Here is a 9,889-nt window from a genome sequence, read left to right on the forward strand (position 1 = left end):
GGGGTTGTCACTGTGAGCCCAGACACAAACCGCCCTGTAGAAGAAGATCAGGACCGCCAGGGGGTGCACACTATGCACCATTCTGTTTGTGTTCCCAGGAGCAGGTGCAGGTAGGGGTTGTTGGAAGGTTTTGTGCCATGGCCTGGGGCTTCCTCTCCTTATAGCAGTTTCCCCCAGGAAGCCTCTCTGGACACATGATTCTGTGCTTACCTACTCGGGTCTGGTTTACAAAGTTTGTTTTACCAGGAACACTATACTTACATGAACAAGAGATAGAGTCTCTTACAATTGCTTACCCTTGTACTAAATATCGATGGTTTACACGTATCCTGATGCACATCAACTGAACATTTACAGGAGTCCCAGGTGCGCTCACTTTGCATCTAGGACCACAGGATCCCATAGCTCCTGGTTATCCTCACCCTGCTCTTGTCCCAGTCAAACACCATGACACTTCATTCATTTCACTTTGCTTCTCAGAACTTTATATGTGTTACAGTTTTCTTCAAATACTTGAAACTACAAGAGAAAAAGCATCTACATGTATTAGTCAGGATAATCCTGAGGAACAGAACACAAAGCACATTGGCTTACATGACTAAATAGGCTGAGAAGTCCCATGATATACTATCACATGCTGGATACCCAGTAAAGTCAAAGGTGTAATTCTCATCTGATTCCAAACTAGTGTCAAGTCTGAGAATGTGGGGACCTGATGGTTTAACTTTCACTCCAAGGGCAAGAGGAAGCCAATGTTACAGCTCAAGCAGGCACACAAGAAGTAAAAATGAGAGAATTTGCTTCACTTTTATTTTTATTCTATTCGTAACCGTAATGGATTGGGTGATGCCCACTTACCAAGACACCAAAACGCAAGAACACAGTGCACACAGCACTCACCGCAAACCCTTCCTGAAGCGCCAGTCTCCGTACAGCATACGAACTCTTCTTAATGTAGCCATGACTCTCAGAAGCAGAAAACATAACAGGTTTTCTAAAACACAGAAGAAGACAGAGTCCTAGACAATATGAGAATATGGAGGAATTCATCCCCAAAGAGAGAACAAGAAAGGATCATATCCAGGGATCTAATCAAAACAGATATAAGGAATAGGCCTAAAACAGAACTGAAAACAACAATAGTAAGGATAATGGATGGGCTTGAGAACAGCATAGAAGACATCAAGGATATGCATACCACAGATATAAAAGACATAAAAAATTGGTCAACGGTGAAATTTAAAAATTCTATGAAAGAGACATGATGCTTACTGCACATAATAATGGGTGGAAACAGCAGAGGAATGACTAAGTGATATAGAAGATAAAATTATGGAAAATAAGGAATCAGAAAAGAGAGGGTAAACTAACTTCTTGGGTTATGGATGTAGACTTAGAGAACTCAGCCACTCTGTACAGTGTAGTAAAATTCCTTTCATAGGAGTCCCAAAAGAAGAGAGGGAAAAAGGGACAGAAGGTTTATCTGTGCAAATTGTAGCTGAAAGTTGCCTTAACCCAAGGAAGGAAATGAACATCCAAATCCAGAAGGCACAGAGAACTCCTATCAAAATCAACAAAAGTAGGCCATTACCAAGAGAAATCAGAAAATTGACATAATAGAGAGATAAAGGAAAAATCCTAAAAGCAGCAAGAGAAAAGAAGTCCCTAACAAGGCAAGGCAAATAAGGTTAGTTCCATTCACAGAAACTTACCAAGAGAGAAGGGAGTGTCATCATACATTCAATGTGCTGAATGGGAAAAAAATGGGCAGGGAAGAATACTTTATCCAGGAAGTTTGTCATTGAGAAGAAGGAGAGATAAAGAGCTTCCCAGACAAACAAAATCTAAAGGAGTCTGTGACCCCTAATCCAACCCTGCAAGAAATACTAAAGGGGACTCTTTGAGTGGGAAAGGAAGACCAAAAGCAACAAACATTAGAAAGGAATAGAATAAATCTCCAGAAAAAAAATTACTTTACAGAAACATTGTGATAACACAATTACACTAACATCATATCTTTCAGTAATCACTGTGAATGTAAATGAACTAAAGAGTCCAGTCAAAAGGCACAGAGTATCAGAATGGATTAAAAAAACAAGATCCATGTATATTCTGCCTGTAAAAGACTCCTTTGAGACCTAGAGATACCTGTTGATTGAAAGTGAGGGGTTGCAGAACAATTTATCATGCTACTGGACATAAAAAGAAAGCTGTAGTACCATATTCATGTCAGGCAACCTGGATTTAAAATACAAAGCCTGCAAAAAGAGATGAAGAAGGGCATTATATCATAAAGTGGTCTATCCAACAAGAAGCACTAACAACTGTAAATATTTATGACCACACATTGGGGCACTGAAATATGTAAAGCAATTAATGACATAAAAAAACTCATTGATAATAATACACTAGGAGTAGGGGACTTTCACTTGTAAGTAGGGGACACCCCACTTGCAACAATGAACACATAGTGTAAGAAGAAAATCAAGAAGGAAACAATGGCTTTGAATGACACAGGTGCAGATGGACTTAACAGATATATTCAAAACATTCCATCTTAAAGCAGCAGAATACATTCTTGTCGAGTGCACATGGAACATTCTCCAGAATAGATCACACACTGGGTCATAAATCAGCCCCTACAAGTACAAAAAGATTGAGACTATGGCATGCATATTTTCAGATCAGAACACTATGAAACTTGGAGTCGACCACAAGGAAAAATTTGGAAACACCACTAATAGTTGGAGTAAAAGACCATTGAAGAATAAAGCGGTTGACCAGGAAATTAAAGAAGAAATAAAAATACATGGAAGCAAATGAAAATGTTAGCGTTGACGGTCCAAATCCTGTGGGATGCAGCAAAAGCAGGTTTAAGATGGAAGTAGATAGCAGTACAGGCCTAACACGATAAAAATAAAATTTTAAACACACAACCACTTTACACCTAAAGAAGCTAGAAAAGGAAGAGCAAATGAAGCCTAAAGTCAGACGAGGAGGGTAAACAATCATAGAGTACCTATAAATGGCATAGAAAGAAACAAAAACAGTAGAACAGATCAACAAAACTTTTAGGTTGCTTTCTGAAAGAATGAATAAAATTGAACTTCCTGGACCAGATTATTCAAACAGAAAAGAAAAAGGACCCAAAGAGACAAAATCATGAATTGCATGGGACAGATCACAACCAACACTAGAAATACAATCAATTATAAGAGAATATTATGAAAAACTATATACCAACCAATTAGGCCATCTGGAAGAAATGAATAAATTCCCAGAAACATGTAAACTACCAAAATTTCAACAGGAAGAATTAGAAAAGGATAATTACAGACCAATTGCCCAGGTGAACATGGATGCAAAAATTATCAACAACATACTTACAAATTGAATCCAACAGTACATTAAAAGAATCATTTACCAGGATGAAGTCGGATTTATTCCTGGGGTCAAGGATGGATCAATATTAACAATCAATCAAAGTTATACACCATATCAATAATAGGAGAAGATCCAAATGATCCTTTCAATAAATGCAGAGAAGCATTTGATAAACTACACTATCTTTTCTTGATAAAAACCATCGAGCAAGTAAAGATAGATGGAAAATTCTTCAACGACATACAGGCCATATACAAAACACGCACTGTTAACATCATCCTCAATGGGGAAACACTGAGCGCTCTCCACATATGGTCAGGAACATGACAGGGATATCCACTGTCACTAATTTTGTTCAACGTAGTACTAGAAGGCTTAGTCTCTGCAATCAAACAATGAAAAGAAATAAAAGGCATAGACATTTGAAAGGAGTAAGTCAAACTTTCACTCTTTGCAGATTACATGATACTCTATGTGGAAAATCCAAAAGATTCCACCAAAAGACTTCTAGGGTGGAGACAAAACTCAGAAAAGTTGTAGGATACAAAGACAACATCAAGTTATTGGCACTATATACATACACCAAAAATGAAGCAGAAAAGAGAGACATTAAGGAATCAGACCCATTGACAATTGCACCAAAAATCATAACATACCTAGGCATAAACCTAACCAAACATGTTAGAGATCTGTATGCTAAAAACTATAGAAAGCATATGAAGCAAATTACACAAGACACAAAGGAAGAGCATTCCATGGTCATGGATTGGGAAACAAATATTGTTAAAATATCAATACTACCCAAAGCAATCTACACATTCAATGTGATCCTTACCAAAATAACACCAACATTCTTCACAGAAAAAGAACAAAGAATTTTAAAATTTGTATAAAACCAGAAAACACCGAATTGGCAGAGCAATGTTGAAAAAGAAATCCAAACCTGGAGGCATCACAATTCTAGACTTCAAGCTGTATTACGAAGCTGTAATCATCAAGAAAGTATGGTACTGGCACAAAAATAGACACATACATGAATGGGACAGAATAGAGAACCAGATTTGCTGAACAGTCTGTTCAGCAAATGGTGCTGGGAAAACTGGATAGTAACATGCAGAAGAATGAATCTGGCACACTTTCCTACAGCAAACACAAAAATATATTCAAAATGGATGAAAAACCTAAATGTAAGACCAAAAAGCATCAACATCTATAAGAGAAAACAGACAGAAACCTCTTTGACCTCGACCTCAGCAACTTCTTAATAGACACGCCTCTAGAGGCAAGGAAAACAAAAGCAAAAAATGAACTATTGGGACCTCATCAAGATAAAAAGCTTCTGCACAGTGGAGGAAACAGTCAACAACACTAAGTGGCAACTGACAGAGGAGTGAAGATATTTGAAAATGACATACATGGTAAGAGTTAGTATCCAAAATCTATAAGAACTTAACAAACACAGAAGAACAAATAAATATCCAGTGAATGGTCAAAAGACATGAGCAGACACTTTTCCAAAGAAAACATCTGGATGGCTAAGAGACACATGAAAAGATGCTCAACATCACTCATCATTGGGGAAAATCAATTCAAAATCATGATAAGATACCACCTCACACCTGTCAGAATGGCTAAAATGAACAATTCAGGAAACAACAGATATGGGCAAGGATGTGGAGACAGAGGAACCTTCCTATACTCTTGGTGGAAATGCAAAGTGGTGTGACCACACTGGAGAAGAGTTTAAAAAGTTAAAAGAGAATTACCTTATGTCCCACCAATTTCTATACAAGGTATTTACACAAAGGACACAAAAATTCTGATTCAAATAGCTAAACGGGTGATGGAGATTATGTAGGTCACTTGTGATGCGCACTGGGTGTTAATGTATGTGATGAATCACTAAATTTTATTCCCAAAACTAAAACTACACTACATGTTAACTAACAAAGATGTAAATAAATAAAATCTTCATATATTAAAAAACAGGGGGAAAAAGGAAGGGGACAAATGTTGTTACAAATGGCCATAACCAATGGGATCTAGGGCAGTGAGTCTAACAACTTGCATTTACCCATTTTATCCCTAACTGGTAGTGGACATTAATTAAAAAACATACTCAGGATTCCCAATGTTGGTGCCACGTGAGTGGGAATTCAACCCCAGCTGCCCATCCCTGCTTCTCTGTGACCACATCTCATGGGCAGTCTGTCTAGACAGCTGGCATCTATGTACTGCCTGTGTGTAGACGTCCTTGCTCCTGGACCAGGCTCATTCACCCAGGTCTGCTGGGTACTCAGAAAGCACAGACTAGTGTCACCCGGCATTCCTTGTACTTCACACTCCTCTCTAGGGAACAAGCTCAGCCTTGAGGATGCATGGTTACCATGTGCTGTTCCACTGGTCTACACCACCTGACACCACCCATGTATTCCAGTACTTGCTTCTGAAGGGAATTTCCAAACAGATGACAATTTCACTAGTGATTTACACCAAAAAATTATTGGGTCCAAGTGAGGGCACAATATTGGATTTTAGCTGCATGTTAAGGGGAACTTTGCTTTCATTCTTAGAAGACAGAGAAGAGGTTTATACCAGAGACAAGGTCACAAGGACAGATCCTCCCAGAACCAGCAGTGGACCATCGCCTTACTGAGAGAGGGTACATTTCACATACAATAGAAGCTGTGAATGTATAACATCTGGAGGGAGTGACCTCAGAGGATGGAGGGGCCACAGGGTGGCCAGGACATCTCTTTACCCTCAGGTGAGGGACCTCCCGAGTCATGTCACTTGTCCACAATACAGTCAGCTTTGGGGGTGGCTATGGTTCTGTTCTTACATCACAGAGCCCAGTTTGTAGGGCTGCCCCCAAACTCCACTGGCTAGTGTCCAACAACGTCCAATCAAGGCTGCAGAAAACAGGATGCATGTCAGCCCCAGAAGTCCTCTCTCAATGGCAATGACTCCTTTATGTGACTTTCCTTGCTGTTATCTTTCTTCATGTTTCTTTCCTTACTGTTTCTCTTCACCTCAGAGCATTTTGGGGACATCCATGCATATCCACCTGGGTTCAGTTAGACACTCAGATCCAGAGGGAGACTTGAACTTCATGCAAGAAAGTGTCTGTGCCTGGTGATGAGGGGTTTCATCCCACAATTCTCAAGGTATTCCCTCCCACAGATGTGCTGTCTTCAGGACCCACTCATCTTCAGTTCCGAGACGGACACTTGGTGACTGCCCATCTGTGTCCTGAACTCCATCCCCAGACTCATACACATGGCAGTAATATCAATGTGTCAAAATTAATCTCATGTGACAAGTCCCTTTGGCCACATAAGTTATTCTACACAGGTTCAAGAATGACATAGATGACCACAGTCCACACTGATGTCAGGGAAAGTTCACCTCCCTCCCACATGACACTCACATTACCACACCCCCAAATCCTGCAACATGTCAAATCATTACATATTAAGTCAAGTCCAAAACGTTCCTAAATTTCACTACCTCTAAAACCCCAAATCTAACCATGTAGCTTGGGTAGGGTGAGACCGTGGTGCCTTCCATCCTGGGGTGAAACCCTCTCCATCAGCCGACCTGCATTTCTAGAAAACCATTCATGTTCTTCTGAATGCTTCTGCATGGTAACCATAACATAACAGGTACTGACATTCCTATCCCAGAAGAAAGACAGTGTAATTTAGAAGTGCATCACCAACAAGAAACAATTTGATTATCAATCTGGGGAAACCCATTACGTTCAAAGACAGAATGCTCTGAATCTCAGACTCCAACGTGTCTCTGGGATTGACACTTCCTTTTTTCTTAAAGGTGGTACATGTCTGAAGCTGAGCACATTTATCCCAGTTTCATGAAGGTAGAATTTCTGAGCCCAAAAATCTTTCTTTTGTTCTCTCTATTATCAAATGAAAAGTTCTTCTCACTCTTGCCAGCTGATAAGGATAACTATTCAAGATTGTTCCTCACCAATGATTAAAGGAAATATAACTGTATATTTATAGGCAAGAAGCAGAGTGAAGGGTTCAAAGATGGAAAATATGTAGGAGGAGACATCCTGTGAACAGAAGGGTCTGCAGTGCTCATGATGGAAAGGTCTCACCCTTGCATGTTGCATAAATGGGGAGGGAAGGAAAGGAGTCACTGTATCTCTGCAGGGGTCTGTGAAACAACAGGAGCACGGGGCCACCGGGGGGCAATCACAACCACTAGGGGTAACTCAGAGACCACGGAGCTCATGATCCAGGACAAGAGATTGGTTGAGGACTGGTCTCCTCGGAAGGGCTTTCAGATCCAGACTCTGCACACTTTTTCTGATATGAAAACAGCAAAGAGTTTGTAAAGCTGTGGAAACACACAAGTGTCCTCCCTCTTTAAATAAACCATGATAATGGGAATACACAAATTTTCCCAGGGTCAGACACTGGGATAAATACATCTTTGATCATTCTCACATTAACAAGAGTTTAGAAGAATAATGATCTCCATTTCATAGATGAAGAAATATTTTTAATTAACATCATCCTTCCTGTTCTCAGGTGTTTTGCCTTCAACATATTTTAATAAAATTCAACCATTTTAACGTTATTGAGGCTTTCTTTTTTTAATGTTTATTTATTGTTATGGGAGGGAGAGACAGACTACGAGCGGGCAAGGGGAAGAGAGAGAGAGGAGACAAAGTATCAGAATATCAAGCAGTCTCCAGGCTCTGAGCTGTCAGCACAGAGCCCGACACAAGGCTCAGACTCATAAACTGTGAGACCATGACCTGAGTCAAAATCGGACACTTAACCAACTGAGCCACCCAGAGGCTCCATATTGAGGGTTTCCATTGATGTCCACATAGGGTTCATGTGTAAATGACCCCTTGTGTTTGTAGAAAACCCCTGGCATCTCCATCAGCTCTGTGAGTCTCTGTCGAGGCTTCTCACTCTCTCCAATTTGTGACAGAATAGACCTGGCTTCCACCCATCACTCTCCTGGGACTTCTAGAAAGTCAGGAACCTGCAAACCTCACTGGGATGTCCAGCCTTGTCCTGCATGTGGTTCAGGAGGCCGGTGGGTCCCCTGATGGGGAGCACAGGTCCAGATACTGGGACTACTCTCACCTCATACGTGATCTTGGACATTCACACACTCTGTCTCTGCCGCAGTGTATCTGTTAACCTGTACAATGGTGGTATACTGATTCTTACCTCAAGTGTTTGGGTGCATATGTGAAAATAAGGATTATCATGGGTACTTATAATCACTGCAGCAAAATCACAAATTAATAAATCACAATGTCCTGAAAGATATTGTGACACCAAACACTGCCCCATCCCTTACACCTGCCAAGGGTCACTGGCTTCTTGAGGATTCTATTGCAAAATTTGCTATATTGTCAAAGGACATCTGTATGCTGATTAAACCCTCCCATCCCTGAAACTGTAGCTGGGTGAAGAGCCCCAGCCCCTAAGTGTTCACATTCAGTGATCAGAACAGAACACAGACATCTCACCATGGAGTTTGGGTTCACTTTGGTTTTCCGTGGTTCTATTTTAAACAGTAATTCATGACGAACAAGAAACACTATGTTAGTGGATATGAGTGAGAGAAACAGTGGATGTGTGACATTTTCCTGAGTTGTGTCTGTAGATGTCTTGTGTGACGTAGAGCTGTTGGAGTCAGGGGGAGACCTGATGATGCCTGGCAGGGGAGGGGGTCCCGGAGACTCTCCTGTGCAGTCTCTAGATTCACCTTCAGTAACTAATTGATGAGGTGGGTCTGCCAGACTCCAGGGAAGGGGCTGAATGGGAGTCTACATATCTGTATGGTATAAGATAAGGACCAAATGTCATTATTTTACTCACTGGAATTCAAAACCATTTGTGAAAGAGGCCATTTTTTCCCTAATTTTAATTCTATGAAATCTCATGGAGGATTTGCTGACTGCATCCAGACACATTTCACTCTGGTCTCTGTAATCTGCTCCACTGGTCTGTGTGTCTGACTCTGTGCCAGCAGCACAGTGTTATAGACAATGTACCTCTGCAATATACTTAGAAAGGAGGACGTGTGCTGTCTCCAGGTTTGTTCTTCTTTCTCAGGATTGTTTTCTCACTTCTGTGAGCTTTGTGGTACCATATAAATAAGAATTTCCCAGATACATTCATTGGCATTTTTATTAACTCAACTAATATTAGAAATTATTAGAACAGATAAAAGGAATAAAAAGTGTAATAATACAAAAAATTAACAAATTGAAATTGATATCTGGAAAGCTAAATGCAATTGAAAAAGCATCTCTACTAGGAAATAGGTAAAACTCAAACAGATACAATCAGAATTAAGGAGGGGACATAACTGATACCAAAGAAGTGAAAAACAATAACAGAAAATGCCTAGATAATTATAGACCCATTATTAGATAACTAAGGGGCAACTAGGCAGGTTCTAGAGTTATACAATGCGCAAGACTGTACATGAAGAAACAGAAAATTAA

This window comes from Panthera pardus, unplaced genomic scaffold (assembly GCF_024362965.1).
Source record: "Panthera pardus isolate Hobbes unplaced genomic scaffold, ASM2436296v1 HiC_scaffold_289, whole genome shotgun sequence".
Classification (NCBI taxonomy): domain Eukaryota; kingdom Metazoa; phylum Chordata; class Mammalia; order Carnivora; family Felidae; genus Panthera; species Panthera pardus.